Source organism: Danio aesculapii, chromosome 6, assembly GCF_903798145.1.
Source record: "Danio aesculapii chromosome 6, fDanAes4.1, whole genome shotgun sequence".
Taxonomy (NCBI): Eukaryota; Metazoa; Chordata; class Actinopteri; order Cypriniformes; family Danionidae; genus Danio; species Danio aesculapii.
The window spans coordinates 31,265,666-31,288,532 of record NC_079440.1 but is presented as its reverse complement, the minus strand read 5'-3'; the positions used below and the strand labels follow the sequence as shown (position 1 = coordinate 31,288,532).

The 22,867-nt window shown below is 36.8% G+C and overlaps 1 protein-coding gene across 2 annotated transcripts in view; it reads left to right on the top strand.

Moving 5' to 3' along the window:
- The first annotated feature begins 15,166 nt into the window (after positions 1-15,166).
- The window catches only part of LOC130230774 (ephexin-1), a 28,452-nt gene continuing 20,751 nt past the window's right edge, over positions 15,167-22,867 (top strand). For both annotated transcript variants that reach the window (XM_056459968.1, XM_056459967.1), the window contains exon 1: positions 15,167-15,280. The gene's annotated coding sequence lies outside the window, so the exon portion shown is untranslated. The remainder of the gene's footprint in view (positions 15,281-22,867) is intronic.

Sequence of the window (22,867 nt, the reverse complement as noted above, 5' to 3'; positions counted from 1 at the left end):
GAGCACAGTTGTCAAATCCAGTTCCTGGAGGGCCGCAGCTCTGCACAGTTTATTTTCAACCCTAATTAAACACACCTGATCAAACTAATTAAGTCCTTCAGGCTTGTTTGAAACCTACAGGTAAGTACATTGAAGCAGGGTTGGAATTAAACTGTAAAGAGCTGCGGCCCTCCAGGAATTGTATTTGGCACCTGTTCTCTAGACAGTGGAAAAACAAAGCAGCTAAGGCTCACCAAACAAACCAGATCTGAACTGGCAATAGCACTGGCTCTGAACTAGCACCTGGTTCAAAAAGGAGTATTTAAGAAATTGAAGAGGGCATCAAACAAATTGTATATTTTCAAACTCTACACTGGCAACAGGAAGGTGTTTCTCTTCAACAGGGGGTGCATATCAAGGTCTACTGAGGCAAATTGATGCGTTTTGGTAAGAAAAAAATATCCATATTTAAAGAGCCCCTATCATGGGTTTTTGAAAATAAGCTTCCATGCAGTGCGCAACACAGCACTAAGTGAATGAAAACATCTAACTGAGGTTTAAATCCGAAAGTGCAGCATGCTTAAAACTATTGATTCTTTAACAAAACAGTGGACTCAGAGTCAAATAAATGAATCGAGTTGGGTTCAGATCTTTTGATCAATCACATCGACGTCGACAATGTACATGACCAAATATGTAGTTCCAGTTTCGGTAAAATGTAAATGCGCTTTCTCTCCACATACTAGCAGAGGCGCAGGGGATCACGGGACTCATCATGACCCGAAGATGACGATCACTGACAGATGGAGATTCGGCTGAGGGGAATAAACGGTTAAAGTTCATTTTCAGAACAATACCACAGCATAGCCAAACAAGTGCCAAGTGCTGTGTTTGTTCCTGTCATTTTTCTGACAATTGATAATAACCTACACTGCAACGCGGGATTCGCCGGCCGCTTGCTATTGAAGGAGCAGCAGAGACCGTGGGACTTTGTCAGACTTTGACAGGGACTTTGTCAATAACTCTTACAGTTCAAATGGGCTAGTTTCTTCTTCCTCCGGATCATAACATGTAAGTGTAATTAAAATTGTTGCCTCGTTTTGTGTAGTTTGCAAAATATGTGTTTAATTGTGTGTTATGAGTGGTAATGGCCCCGCGTGGCTTGTAATCACGGATCTGTTATAGATCAGTGCTTGTACTGTACTGTTCAGGTTAAATCTTTATGGGTTATTCAGATATCGCATCCAAAACCACATTAAAAATGTCATGCGTGCTTTTTCCGTTACCGATTTAAATGTGTTTCTGAACTAGTGATCCTCTGCTGTTTGTTGCTATGGCCACCATCAGCTGTTCCTTATACGCGCAGCGCGGTCAATTTTCAAAATAGTTCAACTTTTGCCACTGTGGGGAATTAATACTGAATGTGTGTCGCTGTTATTGCTTGGGGTTATGGTTAAGAGTAGAGTGATATGCTGGTGTTTAACTGCATTGCTTTATTGCATTCCTGCATTGGGCTCTCACATACTTTCTTCTACGTCATGCTGTAGCGTAGTAGGCATTTCTTTCTTTCTCGCACTGAACGCAGTCGACCAATCACAACAGATTGGGTCACTGGTCCAATCAGCGCAGATTAGCTTCGCATTAAGGAGGGGTTTGAGAACAAATGAATCGCTGAACAAATCATATGGGAGTCGCTGGGATAATTAGGTAAAAATAAATGCATATTATTAGACAATGAAAGTGTTTTTTGACCTTGTACGCATATCCACATCTAGTTGGAGACCCCCAAAACCAAAATATGACCTTTTTAAATGCAAAATAGGGGCTCTTTAAAACTTTATTAACAGTTTTTGTGTAAATACCACTAGCATGCCTGTCCACCAGAATACGTATAGGACATATTAGCTTGTTTTATTCATGCGACTGAGCTATGTGAGGCACATTTTGTTATAGATGGAGGGATTGTTAGGCTTGTTTTGGACACTCAGCCATTGTCACTGTAGACCTTGAAAAAGCCAGGACATGTTTTTCCAACTCCGGTTGGATTTGACCAAATGTATACACCTATGCCTTGATGTTGAGTAAATCATGGGGATTTTTAGGTGAACTAACCCTTTATTAACAAACACAGACCAAGATCAAAACAACATATATTCTAAAATGCTTTATTTACTAAGAAAGTAAAATGTATTCGGGGGCATTTTATCGCAATAAATCTTTGAGTACATTAACCAAAACATTTATTCACTTTTTTGTTCTTTCTGCAAGTCACATAATAAGTAGTAAATGGTGATAAATATGTTTTGTGTATTATGAATCAGTCAACAATCAGTTGAAAAAAACATATTACAACTACACTAAGTAATGTTAGGAAACAAAGTATGTTGGCAGGGATTTTGACTTTTGAATAGTTTTTGAATGGAAATAGAATCTTTGAAAGTAAAGAATCAGTTTTTGACCAAAAGATAACTAGAATGTATTGGTGCAATTCTGAGTGAATTTAATAATTTATAGGTTTTCACTATGTTGATTGAGATAGACATTTCTTGATCTTTCATGCAGATTACATCATTACTAAAAACTTATAAAACTGGAAAATATGAGTCATTAAATTGAAGTGAATAATGAGAATGATTTATTCACTTTAAAGAGTCTTAAAGGTTCTTACTACCAGAGTATTAAATCAGCCAGGGTCATGGACAGAAGTACATAATTTTACAAAATTGAAGGCCAATGCGTTTTTTAACAGCGAAAACAGCATTATGCTTTTTTGACTGAAAGAGAAGGTCAAAAATATAAGCTAAAATTTATGGTTAAATTAAAATTACAATGTGAATTGAGACAGTATGGAAAATGTGAATAATAATAAAAAAGAAGTGATAGTCATTGCAGACAATATGAACACAAAATATTTCATGTTTTGTCTGGACAACTGGACAGCTCCATTTTAAAAAATGGAGCAATTAAGGGCTAGTAATCAGGCAAATTGCTTGAATAATGATGTGATTTGAAACAGGTGATGTCAACAGGTAATTGTAATTATGATTTGGTACAAAAGCAGCATCCAAGAATGGTCTAGTCCTTTAGGAGCAAAGATGGTCTGAGGTTTGCCAGTTTACCAACAAATATATGAGAAAATTTTTTAAATGTTAAAAAACAATGTTCCTCAAAGAAAGATTGGAAGACATTTTGATTTTTCACCTTTAACAGTACAAAACATCATTAAAAGATTCAAGGAATTTGAAGACATTTCAGTGCATGAATTACAAGGGCGCAAACCTAAGCTGAACAACCATGATCTCCGATCCCTTAGGCGGTACTGCATCACGAATCGTCATTCATCATCTATAAGCGGTTTCACCACATGGGCTCAGGACTACTTTGGCAAACCTTTGTCAAGTATACAATATGTAGTTACATCCATAAACTACAGTTAAAACTGTACTGTGCTAAATGGAAGCCCTATGTTAACAGTGTCCAGAAGTGACATCGACTTCTCTGGGCTCAGAGGCATCTGACCATCACACAGTGGAAACATGTACTGTGGTCAGATAAATCAGTATTTTTGGGAGAAATGGACACCATGTGCTCAAAAGCAAAGAAGAAAAGGATCATCCAAACTTTCACCAGCAACAAGTCCAAAAGCCAGGGTTTGTCATGGTATGGGGTTGTGTCAGTGTAACTTGCTTTTCTGTGATGGCACCATTAATGCTGAAAAGTACATAGAGATTTTAAAGCACAGTATGCTGCCTTCAAGAAGACATATTTTCCAGGGACCCCATACATATTTTAACAAGACAATGCAAAACCACATTCTGCACACATTACAAAGTACTGGCTGCGGAGGAAGAAGATACAGATACTTGACTGGCCTGCCTGCAGTCCCAACCTGTCTCCAATAGAGAATGTGTAGAGTAAAGAATGTGAAAAACCCATGCTGTAGTCCACCTTAAGACTTGTTTGCAAGAAGAATGGGACAAAATTACTCATCACTTGCTGTCTTCAGTTATTAAATGTCTTTTAGGTGGCAACATTACAAAGTGGTAAATGCTTTACTGTTACAACTTTTTTGAAATGTGTTGCAAGAACCAAAATTGGAATACGTGTTTATTTTGAAAAATAAAATACATATTTAAAAAAATCATGAAGAACACATTAAATAATGTTTGATGTATTGTCTGCAATGAAATAGAAGTAAAAAAAATGTAGAAATCAATACTTTTTTGTGTGTGTTGTACATTTGTACACAACAGATAATCTTATATAACATACAGTGGTGGAAAGACGACTGAAAAATTATACAAGTATAAAAGTACCATTACTTACCAAAAAAAACGAAGTGCAAGTAGATGAAAAGCACCTGTTCTATATACTAATCAAAGTATGAGAGTTGCCCTTGTAAAAGTACTCAAGAGCAGCAAGTAATGACATTTACACTGTGAAAAGTAATCCATCGTATTACCCTGCGAATAAAAAATATAGCACACACCTGTATTTTGTTAAAGATGTTTCAAATTGTAAGTTCAATTATTTGCCATTAAAAACTATTTAAAATGTGAGATTAATATATTCACCTATGATGAGCCGACAGAAAGGTTTATGTGTTTTACATGCGGAGGGAAATCTGTGTAATCTAATCGGCAAAATCTAGCAGTGATGTTTAACACAATTAACACTTGCACCATTCTTCATCAATGAGTTTGTGTCCGTGTTTTGAGGTTGGTGAGTCGGATGCAATTTTTCTATGTGGAATTTGATTGGACTGGAATCTCGGAACTGATTATTCTACATAGCCAATTGACAAGTAGTGACTGCATGTTGAAGAAAAAATAGGGCTGTATTGATACAGAACGAATAATGTACTACAGAATACACATTACACCCCTGGTCACATATTGATACCATGTACCAAGTAGGGATGATGACCTTGATGATCATGTTTTCCAATGTCATTTTAAAATAATATAAAATCCATCCAATAGAAATTGAATCTTAGGTGGATATATAGTAAGACATTGAAAAATCATGGCTATTCGTGGACTGTTTGAATTGGATTGATCATTTTTGTATTTACCATTAAGTAGAAGCACACAAATGGAAGTTCAGCGCTCGTCCACCAAATTAGTTTTGTTTCCCATTAAAAATAAAAACTATTTGTGTCTCATTGATCATCAGACTGAATGCATCAGTGCCACCTTCGCCTGTATAGCGTCTCCTCTGAGTATATCAGTATATCAGTGTGGTCAGTGCATACACATAATGAAAAAGACAGCAGTATGTCTTGTTGCTGATTACGTCAACTTGTATTTACAAGAATGAGATCTTCACATAATGCAATCATGAAATCAGACAGTAGCAATCAAACATAATTTCAGTTTGTGTTGGTTGTTGTGTAGTTTTTATTTTATTTTATTGATCTTGTGTTCCACTGTGATGGACTATTGCAATCTAAATATAATCCTTTTCAAAACCTTAATCTATGAGTTCAGATCAGTTATTATCAGTGGCTCACTGATTTGTTTTGATAGGAAGAAAAGAAAAAGCAAAGCTAAATGCTAAATATATAAATATATAGTAATAACTAACTTTTGATTAGCTTTTTAAAAAAAAATCCCAAGTACATTCCCTCGTCTGACTTTTGTTTTTCTTAAAATAGTCGAAACTTTGTATTACTAGCCCTTCTCTTTTCCACATGATGAATAGCTTGCACCCCTCATTTCGCTTATGGTGTAAATCTGCTAAATTAATAAATGTAAATGTAAAAATGTGTGCTTCTTTTCTGCGGCCAGTTATTTATTTAATTTCTTAATCATCGTTATTATTATTATTATTATTATTATTATTATTATTATTATTATTATTATTATTATTATTATTATTAGTATTATTATTATTATTATTTTATTTATTTATTATTTTTTTTAAGCATGGAATTCTTTTGATGAATCAATAAATACCCCTATCCTTCAAAATTAACTATTAAAGGTATTTTTGATTTATATTCTGATAAAAAAGGTTGCAAAGTTCTACAAACATGTAACCTGTAAACTGTAAACGTAATACATTAAATAAAATATATACTAAAGACATGAGTGGATCGATGACTAATAAAACTACCAAGAGTGGGCAGAAATAACACACAAACCTGTGCCGTTACCTTAAATCACATGTAATTGTGTTCAACTGGTAAAATTATTTTTGTTTTCTTATGAGCATCATCACTGAACGTCATTATCAGGTTACAGAAAAGTAGCTCTCATTTGCATTTGTTGATTCATGGGAGATATAAAATTTGTCCCCAAAAAAATTGGTTTTAAAGCATAACTTGGCAAGAACATTTTAGTCATTTCAACAGATGGAAAGGAGTAAACAAAAATATATCCAAGTGGTAATCACATTTTAAATGCAATATAGCAAGAAAACTGGTGTAAATCTATCTATCTGTCTATCTGTCTATCTATCTATCTATCTATCTATCTATCTATCTATCTATCTATCTATCTATCTATCTATCTATCTATCTATCTATCTATCTATCTATCTATCTATCTATCTTTCTGTCTTTCTATCTATCTATCTGTCTGTCTGTCTGTCTGTCTGTCTGTCTGTCTGTCTGTCTGTCTGTCTGTCTATAAGTTATATTTTTTAGAGCAATATATTGTCAATATACATGAGGTCAATACAAAGATCAGCTTGCAGTAGTGAAATATTACAACCACAAGATGGAGACAAATCTGTGATTACAGTTTTTCTCAGTCGCTTTGGTGCATTTCTCGCAACACTATTTGCATTTGCACAACAGTTAATGCATTTCTCAAAACAATTAGTACAAACTACAAAACCTAGTTGATAACCTGCAAAAGCGTGTCGCTTGCTCAAATTGGAGAGCTGATTCCTCAAAAGCAAGTATTCATGTCAATGAAAGTGTCAGTGTCATCAAGATGAAAAGTTCTCACACTATTGTTTATGAACAAGAGTCAGATGGCTTTGTCATGTTTTCATTATGACAGTTTACTCTGTAAATTCTTTTCAATGAAAAAAAAGTCAGATTTGGGTTACACGTCCTGAAAATGATTAAGACAGCACTATATACTATTTGCACAGCCATTTGAAAACTACAGTAAAGTTAGACATCACTGCATTTAGTGAGGTATCTGAGTAGAAGACCCTGAATATGTTTAACTTTTTTACTGCATATGCTCTAATTTATTTACAGCATTGCGCAAAAGAATAAATACACCCTTATTTACAACAAACATAAACTTCCTTTGGGTAGAACTGTGCACAACTAAAGTAAACAATTTTGCACTACATATTGGAACTGAAACTACAGCATACATAGGTCTGTAAATCATTCAAGAAATTGTTCAATTTAGTAGACATTTTCAGGAAAAAAAAAGATTTTTATAAAATTAGCTTGACAGATTTTGACAACTAGTTCAACATTTATGTATGAAATGACTCAAGTAATGAAATGAGGACTATTTATTTTATATGGAATGACTATTCAGCATTCACAAGTTTAGTTAATTTTGACTGACATGACATAAACAAATGATAATGTTATAAAACAGCAGAGAGTTGTATGAAAGCAATTGATGCATGTCCAAAGGCATTTGCAATTTGTTGGAAGGAATGAGAAACTGCTACTATGATGTGCACAAATGACTAATTGTTTTGAGAAATGCATTAACTGTTGTGCAAATGTATATAGTGTTGTGAGAAAAGCACCAAAGCCACTGAGAAAAACTGTAAACAGAAAATACTTTCATATTTTGGCCACAAATAGAGGATGAAAACATCTTTTCCTAACTACACTGTAAAAAAGTTAAGTTTTAAATGAATTCTAAAAGTTATTTTTAACTTACATCACATTAAACTGACAGCTTGACTTAAAAGAACACTCCATTTTACCTTGAAAATAGGCTCATTGTACAACACAATGTGTGTGTGTGTGTGTGTGTGTGTGTGTGTGTGTGTGTGTGTGTGTGTGTGTGTGTGTGTGTGCGTGTGTGTGCGTGTGTGTGCGTGTGTGTGTGTGCGTGTGTGTGCGTGTGTGTGTGTGTGTGTGTGTGTGTGTAAATGGGTGTTTCCCAGTACTGGGTTGTAGCTGGAATGGCATCCGCAGCGTAAAACATATACCAGAATAGTTGGCGCTTCATTTCGCTGTGGCGACCCCTGACAAATAAGGGACTACGCTATAGAAAAATGAAGAATGAATATATGTGCTTATACATATTTATGAATCAGAATGTGAACCTACACTGGTCTCATGGTTAAGTTTGGTTATGATTATCATGTTGATTATTGATAGCATTGATTAAGCTTTCATCCACAATTTAAATTTTAGTTCACAACACAAGAATACATTGTCTTTTAATACAAGCAGCCAGGTGTATTAATTGTACCTTTAATTTTACCTGCTCAAAGAAACCATCATTTTTGAATGTATCAACAAAACCCAAGGGCACAGAAGATCATAGGATCTGCCACTGAACCAGACTACAAATCCCTTCATGCTCTGCAGTCACACACCAGTTTCAGCTCACGTCCTAAATACACACAGATAGCTGCAGTTCATCACCACTAAATACATGGACCATATAGAGACCATTTACACACACATTCATTGCTGAGTCTTGTTTCACTGTTGTGTGCATCATGTAGGCATTTTCCCTGACTTGCCTTTGAACCGGTGACTCAGTGGCGCAGTAGGTAGTGCTGGCTTCGCTGGTTCGAGCCTCCGCTGGGTCAGTTGGCGTTTCTGTGTGGAGTTTGAATGTTCCTCCTGCGTGGGTTTCCTCCAGGTGCTCCAGTTTCCCCCACAGTCCAAAGACATGTGGTACAGGTGAATTGGGTTGGCTAAATTGTCCGTAGTGTGTGAGTGTGAATGAGTTTGTGGATGTTTCCCAGAGATGGGTTGTGGCTGGAAGGGCATCCGCTGCGTAAAAACGTGCTGGATAAGTTGGCTTTTCATTCCGCTGTGGCAACCCCAGATTAATAAATGGACTAAGCCGACAAGAAAATGAATGAATGGATGCGTTTGAACCTTGTGTTTGAACCTTTGTTTTTTTATGTTTATGTTTTTATGTTTTTTTCTACCAGCCTTGACCTTTCCCTAGTGGTGGGCAGAGCGAGGCTTCGTGAAACACTGAAACAGTCAAAGCAAATGTGTCGAGGCTACGAAATATTTAGAAACCTGACACTGCAGTGACACATAGTGGTGATTTTTAAATATTACTCCTAAACAACGTCAACAACTAAATAGCTACACAAATTGAGCAATTATACCCCACACTGTTTTGATGAGATATCAAGTGTTTTAGTGGAATGGTTAGTGTTCTTGACTGGCATGCAGAAGTATTGGGTTTGAATCCAGGATAAAGCAATTGTTATTATTAGTAATTTTAAAATTTGTTATTTTATTGCTCCCTACTCATTTTGTTTTAACAGAAGTCTGACATCTGAATGAACTCTTTGTGAATAAATATGTTGTAATGTATTGGGAATGAACATTTGTACAGTGTATTATGATACTTTGTTGTATGATGAACGCCAGTTGGCGCGTGTGAGAAATACGGTAACAGGAAGTGTATTTGAGCAGCATGTCACAGTAAACGAGGCTCCCTACTAAATGGTTGTCTGCATTGTTCCTTGAGCACAAAAACATAACAGTGGAGACGAAGTGGTTTTGGAATCCTTAATGACACAAACGGAAAAAAAAAAACGGAGCAAAACTTTAAAGAAGAAAAGAACGTGGACAAGTCAAACAAAGATGAACATAGGCAGACTCAGTCACTTGCTGTGTTATGTGGGAGTATAGCGACATTGTCAGGCCAGAAGGGGAATCCCTACTGAAAAAAACAGCCTAAACCAGTCTAGGCTGGTTGGCTGGTTTTAGCTGGTCAACCAGGCTGGTTTTAGAGGGGTTTTGGCCACTTCCAGGCTGGTGTCCAGCCATTTCCAGCCTGGTCTTAGCTGGTCAGGCTGGGAGATGACCAGCTAAAACCAGCTTGACCAGCCTAGCCCGGCTGGGAGCCCAGCCAAAACCAGCTGTGTCCAGCTTAAACCAGGCTGGTTTTAGCTGGTTTTAGCTGGTCATTTTCCAGCCTGACTAGCTAAGACCAGGCTGTAAATGGCTGGAAACCAGCCTGAAAGTGGCTAAAACCAGCCAGCTAAAACCAGTCAACCAGTTTAGGCTGGTTTAAGTTGGTTTTTTCAGTAGGGATGACAGCATCTTCTGAGGTAACGGCTAATCTGTGACAGTCAGAAGGAAAGAAAGAAGTACTAAATAAATAATACAATAAATCAAAGGAAAATGGCCCAATAGGACAGGTGCCTGAATTTGATAGTATTTAAGAGGACTTTGAGACCTATTTGGAGAGATTTGAGCACTGTATTGCAGCAAGTTAAATTGACAGTGGATAGAAAGCAAATGTGTTCCTTTGTGTTTCAGGACCTGTGGAATATGGTCTCTTGAAAAACGTTGTTGAGCCAGTCAAAATAATTGACTTGACATACCAGCAGATGACTCAGTCTCTTTCTGATCATTTTAAGCCTAAGCCCATTTTGATTGCAGAGCACTTCGGATTTTATCAACGCAACCAATGTCCCACAGAAACTATATCTGACTAGATTTTGGCTTTGAAACGTCTGGAAAATTAATGTGAATTTGGAACATTTCTGGATGATGCATTGCGGGACAAATTTGTCTGTGGGCTTGCGGGTGAAGTTTATCACAGAAGGTTACTGTCAGAAAAGGATCTTGCTTTTAAGAAAGCCTGTGATATTGCACTCACATTAGAATTAGCACACAAGGACACTAAGGAGAGGGTGTTCAGCCAACTATAAAGGACACAAGTGTGCATAAAGTGCAGAATACCTATGGAGCCAAAGAGACGGGGGAGTTTTCAGTGCAAAACAAAAAAGGCGCCCAGCAGCAACCTTCTAACAAAAATAAAAGCAACTGTTACCATTGTGGTGGAAGCAACCACCATCACACAGAATGCCGTTATGAAAATGAAAAGTGTCACAACTGTGGAAAAATTGGACATTTACAGCATGTATGCAAGAGTCAGAGGTCATAGCGTGCAGCAAAAGCCCAGTACGTGTCAAACCACATAACAGTGAAAGAGTGCGCAGTGGATGATGAGCTTTTCGAGCTATTCACTGTTTACTCTGCTCAAGACAAAACAGATGGCATTTACATTGGTCTTCAGCTAAATAGCAAAATGGTTAGCATGCAGCTAGACACAAAGGCTTCTTTGTCTTTGATCCCTGAGCACATTTGTAATGAAAAATTGAAACTGTTGTTTGCATCCAACCTCCATTCGATTGATGGGGACACTGGGGCAAATTCTCTGTACTTGGGGAACTTAAGGTTCCAGTGACCTATGGGGGACAACAGTCGTCACTTCCATTGGTTGTGGTCGAAGGAGACACCTCCATTACCTGGGTGAAACTGGCTCCAGAAAATTTCTTTAAACTGGAAGGAGATTTTCAGCCTGAGATATGTATCGGTGAGTGTCACTTCACTGTGTGATGTCCTTGAAAAAAACAGAGAACTCTTTGGAGATGGTTATGGCAAAAAAACTGACTTTAAAGCGATAATAAGGGTGCAAGAAAAATCTCTCCCCATCTTTCACAAACCAAGGCCTGTTCCATATGCCCTTAAAGATGCAGTAGAAAAGGAGCTTGAATGCTTGGAAAGGAACGGCATTATCTCTCAAATTGAGAGGAGTGATTTGGCGGCACCGATAGTGGTGGTGCCCAAGAAGGACAAGACAGTCAGGTTGTGTGGCAATTATAAAGTTACAGTCAACAAATGCATTCTCACGGAAGAATATCCGCTAGAGAATGTGGATGATCTTTTCGCTACCTTGGCAGGGGGAAAAGTTTTCAGTAAGACTGATTTGTCTTTTGCTTATCAACAGCTGGAGTTGGATACTAAATCCAAGCAGTACCTTACCATAAACACACACAAAGGAAGGTTTAGGTACCATCACCTTGCTTATGGAATTTCCCTCGCACCTGCAATTTTCCAACACACAATGGACCAGATCCTTCAGGGCCTTCAAAATGCATTGTGTTTTATGACTGACATTTTGGTGTCTGCTCCATCTTCTGAGGAACATCCGATAGTACTGGACAAGGTGCTGTCACGTCTTAAGCAACATGGAGTGAAAGTAATGAAATCAAAATGTTAATTCCTCTGTTATTCTGTGGAATACTTGGGATTTAAGAATGATGAGAAAGGGTTGCATAAAACAGAGGGCAAAGTAAGATCTTTTTGGGTCTTCTGAACTGCTATGGAAAGTTTGTGCCAAGTCTTTCCACGTTGTTGGAACTTCACAGATCATTACAGGCCAGTGTAAAATGGTAATGGTCTCCACTTTCATGTCAGAAAAGAACAGCTCTCAACAGACCAAGGCTGTATCCTTTGGGGTTCGAGAGTAATCATTCCTCCAAGGTATAGGGAAAGGCTGTTGTCGGAGCGGCATGAGAGTCACTCCGGCATGGTAAAAGACATACAGAACCTAGTGAGTATGTGCTCGCCATGTGAGCAGGGGTGAAACCAGCTCCCTAGTGCTCCTCTTTTTCCCTGGTCCTGGGCAACAACACCCTGGGAAAACATTCACATACAGTAGATTATGCTGAGATTGACAAACAGCACATCTTAGTGATTGTGGATGCTCACTCAAAATGGGTGGAAATATTCCCCACTCACTTCACAAATGCAGAGAAGACTACATCTTGCATCATCTCTGGACTTCATATGGTTCATACAAAGACAGCCACAAATTCGTCTCATGCTGCTTAAGCCAGACACATCTGCGGTGGTTGTCAAACACCAAGAACAACAAAAAAGAGTGCATGACGCACCTTCTAGGAAGCTCAGATCATTTGAGGTCGGCCAGAGAGTGAAGGTGCCGAACAGTCGACACTCAAATTGTGCCTGGACTCCAGGAGTAATCTTGTTCAAACTTGGACCTCTCACATACCAAATTCAAGTCAGAGAACATAGTGTGAAGGTTCATGTGGACCATTTGCTGCCATCTTATATACTGGACAGAACGACTATGGACATCAGCTATGGACAGTGTCATAGCTGATGACTTTGCTCCTAATGTGTGTGATGATGGTAATGCCAGTGTTACTCTGCCCCATGTTCCAGTGGATACAGGGACGGTTTCAAGTCCTGAAAGGAGGTATCCACTTCGCCAGAGGAAAACACCTAACAGATTAGATCTGTAGTTATGGACTGATTAGTTGGGCAAAAATGAAAGTAGTTAGTAGTAGCATGTAAACTTTCTACTCTGGCATGTTCAAGTCATTACGTGAGACATAGCTGTATTTACGTTGTTGTAAAATGTTTGCACTGTTAAGGGGTTAAAGTCTAAGGGGGAGAAATGTAATGTATTGGGTATGAACATTTGTACAGTGTATTATGGTCATACCTGCCAAAACTCCCATTTTTCCTGGGAGTTTACCTTTTTTTTTACCCGAGTGTCCAAGACATATAGTCAGAGATTACAAACCTGGTGTCTTGTGCACTGATGGACACCCTTGTGTTCAAACATAGTGTTTGTTATGGACAAACTGTGACTAGCAAAGAAATCCAACAACAGAACTCCGCTCAGGTTCAAATCAGGAAGGACATTTCTCTCAATCGTGCCTTTCCAGGTATCACTGACATTATCCACGTGTTCAAGACCCAAGTAGAAAAAAAAAACAGGGGAACCCCTTTCCAGCTTTCCAGCACCCCTCCCAAGGACTCAAAGAAATCCGGGTACTCTGCACTGATGTTTGGCCCATAAGCACAACCTGAAGGCACAGGGAGCACAAGTACACCTCAAGGCACAGGGAGGTGACCCTCTTATTCACTGAGGAAAAGTTAGAAAGCTATAAGCAAGCCCACACCAGCCCTCTGACTGTGGGCAACTCCAGAGAGAAGAAAGTCCAGCCTGTCTTAAGAAGTTGAGTTTTAGTACCCAAACTGTGCATGGAGGTCAGACCGACTATCTCTTGTCGGTACCGCTCAACCTCCTGCACAAGCTCAGGCTCCTTGCCTCCCAGTGAGGTGACATTCCATGTTCCAAGATCCAGTTTCTGTGTTCAAAGTTTGGGTCATTGTGGTCCTGAGCTTTGACCACCACCTAGGCCATAATGATCTGCCCCCCTACGGCTCGTCATGCAGGTGGTGGACCTGCAGAAAGATTTTCCGATGTTGTTCCTTTGGGCTGAGCCCGGCTGGGTTCCGTGGGTTAAAACTTGCCCACCAGGCACTCACGTTCGAGCTACAACCTCAGGCCTTGCTCAGGGGTGGTGCCCCGGCTAAGGCATACCAGGCAACGTCACAGTACTTGATTTCATTTGACTCATAAGGGGTTTCTGAGTTGCACTTAGTCTGACCTGTCACTTAAGACACTTTTGCCTTAACAGAGACCCCACTAGGAAAATTTAGCCCCCAACAACATCGCTCCTTGGATCACTCAGGCCCTCAAACCCCTTGGATCATTGAGAGAAAATAAACTAAAATTATACAAATAGTAACTGAGAGGTCAAATGAAATATGCTGTAACTCAATGCCATTCCACATAGGTTGCTTTACTGCTCTGGTTGTTTGACTATAGTTATGACTATAATTTACTTGCAAAAAACTGCAGTATCTTACAGTTAGATTGCAGTTGAATATGGTTTATAAACAGTTATTGAAATAAAACCACAGTACAGTAACTGCAGTGCAACAATATTACTACAACTGCAGTACATCTACAATATTATTACAACAGCAGTACATAAACAATATTAATATAATACAACTGGAATAAAACTACAGTATTACAGAAATATAACTTAATTACCAATATGATACAATATCCTAAATACAGCTTCAGTACAACAGCGTTACAGTACTATAACTTAAATACAATACATACAGCCTATAACTGCAGCACAATGTTGGACAAGTGCAGTAAACAATCATTGAAATATAAAGCTTAACTGCAGTTGTACTGTGTATACTTCATTATATTTTGCCAGTACTTACTAGCAGTAAGTTACAGTAACTGATTGACTCTACACTTGCATGTCAAGACCAATCCTCTCCCCCCTCCCCCTCCCCTTGCTCTCTTTTGAAGTTGAGACCCTATTCAACTATTACTAGGAAAAGTTGTGCATGATGGAATCAGTTGGCATATCTACTCTCAGATAGAGTACGTTAGTGTGGACTGAGGACATTACTTTGTACTTTGAAAGTGTCAAAAATCCCAGAATTAAAAGCAGGGAATACGAAACTCAGGTGAGTGGAAGTTTGGTTTACTTGTTCTATGATATGCATTTTAGAAAAAGTGGCTTAAATTGTCCTATTTAAGCTTTTTATTTATTTTGTAAAAGCAAATAAAAAGCACCATATGCATGCTAACATGCTTTAATATACTGTGTCAAAAATATATTACTTTATACATATTCATTTAGCTCTAAAGTACTGAAAATGCATATACGATAAACACATTAGCGCTTCTTTTCACTGTGTCTAAATTTTATTGCCATTTGTTGAAACATTTTTATCAGCAAAAATGTAAATAGGAAGTATATAAGTTCTTTGTACAAATAAATATAATATAAAAAGGATTTTTTGTATGGCATGAATGCTTTACTGGAATAATTGGTTGTTCGGTTTAAACTAAAATTAGTTTTTTATGGTCATTTCTTCCTTTAAAATAAAAAATAAGAATAAAAATGTTGTTATTCAGAGATATTTTACCCACTAAGATAGAGTTGGTTAAAATATTTTTCTTTATTTGTTATGGAAAATCTGGGTTATTTTACCAAATATTTATTTTTTTATTTATTTTTATCTTTGGATTAACTCTTTTAAAGTTGCAACAGTCTTGCTTTAAATATGAATATGAACATATCTGAAAACATACCACCTTTTTGTTATTTTATGCAAGAAAAATTCATTCCAAATGACATTTTTTGAATTTGAGAAACTCTTATCAGTAGTGGTCTCTTCATTTTTTTCCATGGCTGTACCTAAACTCACTAGACCATCAAATGTAAACCATCACAATAAACTAGCAGATATTAAGCTTATATTACAAAAAACTGACAGAATGTCTAAAGGGCATTGACCAAAATAAAGTGTTACCAAACAATCACATGTATTTGTGTAGGATTATGTAGCATCTGGTGTTTCTTTCCCCATGTTGACATATTCAAGATGCAGCTCGTTTATCTTCCATCTGTTGTGTCTTGAAACAGTTGAAAAAGACTGGGATTGTTTTGGGCTTTTTGCAGCACTGACTGCATTGTTTTTTCAGGATCATTTCATATTGGGGGAAAGTGGACTGCTCACTTTAATGTGTTTGTGCTTGTGTTGTCATCGAAGCAAAAAGAAATCAAACAGGGCTCATAAACCTATTTCTTTTTAAGTCATCTTTTATCTCAGCTAATTTATAAAAAGTTTTGTAGATTCAGATGGTGGTTGATCTTAAAAAGATCCTGAAATCTAAAATGTTTAAAGAACGTAAAATATTTTTATCTTTTTTTAAAAACTTTTTATTTAAGATTTTTTTCAATATATATTTTTTTACAGAACATCCCCTTCCCCATCAATTTAACCCCTTACACATGAGGTGATACATAAAATAAAAAAAATAAAAAAATGAAAATATAATAAAAAAATAAAATAATAATAATAAATAAAAAAAATTAAATAGTAAAAAAAATAAATAAAGAATAAATAAATAAATAAATAAATAAATAAATAAATAAATAAATAAATAAATAAATAAATAAATAAATAAAATGTATTGCCATCATAATTACTTTACGGGGGATACACTTGTACATCAAGTTACATTGTGTTGCATTCTAGTTACATCAAATTACAGAGACAATGGGTTAAGCAACTTCTAAATATGTCATAATACTTTTCCACCTCTTCAGAAAAATATCAGTCTTCATTTGTAGACATGCAGTCATTTTTTCCTTTACATATACCTGTTTAAGTCTCTGAATCCACTGAGCCAGTAATAATATCCTTAGGATAAATCTTGTGTCTTCATTAAACATTTCTTTGGACAGTGCTCCCAGTAAGCACATAACTGGATCGAGGGGTATTTCTATATCTAATATCTTATCTATTTCTTTTTTAACATTTTTCCAAAATTCTTGAATCTTAGGACAGTCCCAAAAGAATTTTCTCTAACACAAAGCTACAGATGGTCCTTTTACATATGTAGATATTACAAAAGGAGTATTAAAGTACCTCATTTTTACTTTCCAATTAAATTCTTTCCACAATTGACTATTAATTCCTTTATGACATCCTTCACATAACTCAGTCCAGAGTTAGTTCTAGTTCCCGTTCCCATTTACAAATATTTTTTTCAAGCAAGAAACGAATTTAAAAAAAGTTTTATATGTTAATACTTGGGCAGCACGGTGGCACAGTGGGCAGCACAATCACCTCACAGCAAGAAGGTTGCTGGTTTGAGCCTCGGCTGGGTCAGTTGGCATTTGTGTGTGAATTTTGCATGTTCTCCCTGTGTTCAAGTGGGTTTCCTCTGGGTGCTCCGGTTTCCCTCACAAGTCCAAAAACATGTGGTAAAGGTGAATAGAATAAGCTAAATTGTCCGTAGTTTATGTGTGTGAATGAGTGTGTATGGATGTTTCCCAGTGATGGGTTGCAGCTGGAAGGGCATCCGCTGTGTAAAACATATGCTGGATAAGTTGGCGGTTCATTCCGCTGTGGTGACCCCAGATTAATTAAGAGACTAAACCGAAAAGAAAGTGAATGAATGAATGAATGAAAACTTGATTCAAGTTTATTGAAATTAAAATCTGGTTTTCTAAGAATATTTTACCTGGAATTGTTTGTTATGTTTACAATGATTACTTTGCATAAATATGAAGATAATACTGTCCAATTAAGCACAATCAATCTGGTGTTCTCAGCATGCACCTGGGCATTTTGCTATTTGCAAAGTTATTCATATTTACATTTACATTTAGTCATTTAGCAGAAGCTTTTGTCCAAAGTGACTCACAATTGAGGAGGCATTCAGTGATAAACAACAATAGGCAATACACACAAGAAGTGCTAGTTATACAAAGTAACTTGTTTGTGCTCAGACAGTGGAGCATATGCACACTGACTTTTAATTTCAGCCAGCCATCCTCAGCACTTCTGGTGAACTGTCTTTCCATTATAAAATTCCCATGTTTAAGGTCTGATTTCTTTAAAAATCAATGATCTTCACTGCCTGATAGATATACAATATAAAGTGGCCCTCAGACTGGACAAGCGGTTACACACCTCTTACACACAACAGGTGGTCTTGATTTTATTCACCTGGGTTAAGGTGCTTTTGCAAGAGATGGGTTGTTTAAACGATGTAGTCTGTGTGGGAATGGGAAGATCATTCCATCAGCATGGAACATTGAATGTAAAGGTTTTGGAAAGGGTTTTTCAGCAGTCATTGTGTTTGCTTTTGTGTAGTAACAAAGTTTTTTTTACGACCTCTGGACTTCCTTTTCAACTGAAAATGACATATTCACACTCACTATTACTCACGTGTACAACTTTTACTTATACTTTTACTTTATGATTTAGAGTAAAGAAAATACTTTAAATCTATGACAAAATTCAGAGCCTCAATGTTTGAGTAAAACTTACCAAGAGAGAATAAATGTACTTGAAACAGCAAGTTTTTACCTAATTCCATACATGAAATTTACTTTTAAAAAAATAACTTGCAAAATAAAAAAACAATTATGACTTTTAGTTTTATAAATGTATATACTGTAGCATTAAACACGTCCCTTACATTTACTGTTTGTATATCAGTAACTCACAACATGAACTCAATACCCTTTTATTTTTATGCAAAATAACAACAACTAAATATAAATTGGGATGACTTCATTTGAATTCATATTCTTGTGCTGTCTTCCCTACTGTTTTGTCGTTGAGAGATTTATGGAAAGTGGGAAATTTCCAAATTCTTTTAAGTGACTTAGTAAAAGCCCAAGGATACATTATTACCTCGACTCAATTTAGTAAGAATGTCCTAGATGATATAGTTGAGCTGACTGCAAGCAGAGACACGTGTGACCGGACTGCCTCAGATGGGGAAGGTGGGAAATCCCAACAAAAGCGCGTTTCACTGCATGATCCAGCTGTTCCCGCAAAAAGGAAATTGTTAATGGGTTTGTGTGTGTGTGTGTATATTGTTTGTTTTGATTTTCTCAGACACATCAAGATGAGTGCACAAATATCTCTCTTACTCTCTCTCACACTCACGCACACACACACACACACACACACACACACACACACACACACACACACACACACACACACACACACACACACACACACACACACTACTCCATAAGCTTTTTTTGCACTGCAACTGCACGATCAGTAGTAAAAATGAAAGATTTGACCTCTTTCCAACAAGGAAAACCACTAACAATCAAGAATGCATGATTAAATGGTGCCATGGCTTTGCAATCAATAGATGTCATTCTGATGGAAGTCAGTGGGATAAAAACAGCCATGAACATAATGAAATGGTAGTAAATTCTTGCATTTCTAAAAAAATTCACATTGTTTTTTTTTCACAAATTACATGTCAAAATAAGATTTGTCACCAAAAATCATTCCATTTGCTAAAACACAGAGAAAGCTGTGGCCAAATTAACCCTCAAAATCACCCCAGAGTGGATAAAACATGAAAACACCCCAACAGCACACAGGGGTTAATGTAAGTCAATGTTGCATAGAATATGTTTCTTTTAATGTGAATTTAAGAGAACTTGTGAGTATAAAGAGAACTTTTATTTAGCTATTATTGAGCATTCACCCATATGACCAGTGTTGGGGAAAGCAGTTTTTGAAAGTAATGCATTACAATATTGAGTTACTCCCCAAAAAGTAACTAGTTGCATTACTTAGTTACTTTTTTATGGTAAGTAATGCATTATGTTTGAGTTAATTTTGCATTACTTTTTAAGACCTGGCCGAGGCTTGATCTGTTTCAGAACTTGCATAAGTTAAAATAAATAAAAGAGCTCTGCAATAAACAATGCACCATATAGCCTACACCTTTATTTACCTTTTAAAAAACAACACATCAAAAATAATAATGTAGGATAATCTTATCTTCTGAGAACTTCCTGACCCTCGAGCTAAACATGTCAAATATACAGATTAATGAAAGTATTAAGCAATGTGTTGGCTGCTTTTGTACTTTTTAACTTATTAGTGAAGTAAAATCCCTGTCCATTGAGACAGTCCCCTTTTCCCTTTTTTCTTTGATTGTTTTAGAACACAGAATACTTCCATCGCAGAAATGTAAGGCTCTGCCATATTGGTTTCTGTCTGTTCCTGCATTCTCTCATTGCGTGTGGGATTCAACGTGCCTACAATTATTGTATTTATTCATCAGCTATTTATTATTTATATGGTCATTAAAAAAAGGGCAGCATGGTGGCGCAGTGGGAAGCATGTTCGCCTCACAGCAAGAAGATCGCTGGTTTGAGCCTTGGCGTTGGCATTTCTGTGTGGATACTAGCATGTTCTCTCCGTGTTCGCGTGGGTTTCCTCCGGGTGTTCCGTTTCCACCACAGTACAAAGACATGCGCTATAGGTGAACTGGGTAAGCTAAATTGTCCATAGTGTGTGTATGAATGAATTATTGTTTGGATGTTTCCCAGTGAAGGGTTGCAGCTGGAAGGGTATCCGCTGTGTAAAACATATGCTGCTAAAACATTTGCAGTTCATGGGGACTAAGCTGAAAAGAAAATGAATGAATAATTAAATAAACCGAAAAGTAATTACATTGTACATTACATTTTTTTTAAAGTAACTGAAATATTATTACTTATTTTTTTTAAATGATGCGTTACTTTGCTCATTACTTATAAAAGTAATATTTATTTATTTGTTTGTTTTATTGGCAGGGACAGTGTACATTAATTAGCATTGTTGCTAACTCACCAGATTTAGCCAGAAGGCTACTTTTTATCCATTTTCCCTGGACAGATGTTAAAATTGTCAATCTAAAAAACAACACAAATATTATACAATAATCAAGCATAGTTAAGAAGTTCTAAATAGACATAGTTAAGTAGATCTTAATAAAAAAATGTATATGAAATGCTTTTCCCCGGGTTCCTCCCACAGTCCAAAAAACACGCAAGTAAATTGAACACACCAAACTGATACTATTGCTAATCTCTCAGCGAGTACACCTCTCCTCAGCCATCCTATATCTGTCATTAGCAAGAAATAAGCCGGGGGAAGTTCATTGAGATCTACCTGAGCTCAAACTCCCCTCTCGCCCTGCAAACGGTAGGAAGCCCAGGGCTCGAGGACCGCATAAGCTCAGGGCTCTCTCCCGGAACAGCATGCCAAACAAGCTTTATTATCAACCATCAGCTAAGCGTGAACTCTTGAAATTGATGTAATTGCTTTCATTGCCCTCATTTGTTAGTTGCTTTGATTCAAATTAGCTGCTGAATGATTAACTGTAAATATATTTATATTATAAATTTATAAAGTTTATATTGTCGAAATTAACATGCTTTTCAAATTTCACCAGCTGTGTGTACAAATGTGCATACTGTTACGTCTGTGATGGGAAATGGTGAAATGGAGATCCAAATGCAGTCCAGTGGGTTTATAGTGAAGTGCAGAAAATCAGGAAAAAAAAGATGACAAACAAAAACAAGCTAAAGAATAACAAAACCAAACCTGGGCACACACAGAAATCAAGGGGTAACTAGGAAAACTACTGACAGTAAAGGGCTAACAGAACCGGGTATAAATACACAAAGATACAATTAACTGAAGCTGACAAGGGGGTAGACACAATTAATGACCAAGACAACCAATAAAGAACACAAGAGAACCAACGTGAAGGGTGTAACATGAATAAACCAAACTAAAACAAAACAGAGACTAGGTTACACATACAAACATATTGCTGCAGAAATCACAATTCATCAGTGTGTTCATAATAAAATATATTACAATTTTGCAAATACAGCACTTTTTCATAGTTTGGCCGGAAATGCTGTGAATGGTTTGCCCATGCACATGCAATCACTTATCATCAAGTAATAGAATGCTTGGTTTCTCTTGTGAAAAAGCACACTTAAGCATGCATTTTAAAAAGATTGCTTAGTATGGAAATGATAGACTTTAAAAGAATCAGGCCAGGCATGAAGATGAAGGGAGGTTAAATGGATCCAGTTTGAGGTGCTCTGTAAGACATAGAAACTCTTGACAACAGAGTGCTAAAAGCAAACAACACCAGATGAAGAAGAGAAGAAACTGAAGGCAGTAAATAGACAGTGTAACCAATGATTTAAATAAGGAGCATGTGGAGATAATCAGTGAAGCAACAAGTAATTATAGCAACAAATGAAAACATTCTTACAAACCATGACAACTGAAAGGAATCACATGAAACAGTGCATGATGAAGAAACTGAAAGCTGAATGTGGCAATACAAAGCACATGAAGAGTTTATTTGCAAACACATAACTCTGTTTTTAGTTATCTGTTTAGCCCTATTGTACACCTGGTGTAATACAGAGCAAAACGTGTTTGGCGTGTTTCTATTTTCAGACCAGCGCAACCCTCATTTTCACGTTTTGCACCACATTGTTTAAATAGCAAATCCATTTTCGCCACTTTGTGGACTCAGGGGTGTGCTGGTCTATAAAAAAGGTGTGTTAAGGCACAATGTTTGTGCGTTGCTATTATGCGCCTGTGCAGGTTCAAACGCTTAAGACACACAGGATGTATTAATACACAAATATCTTTACAAATGAAAACATAAAGAATTTAAATATTACCAAAATGATT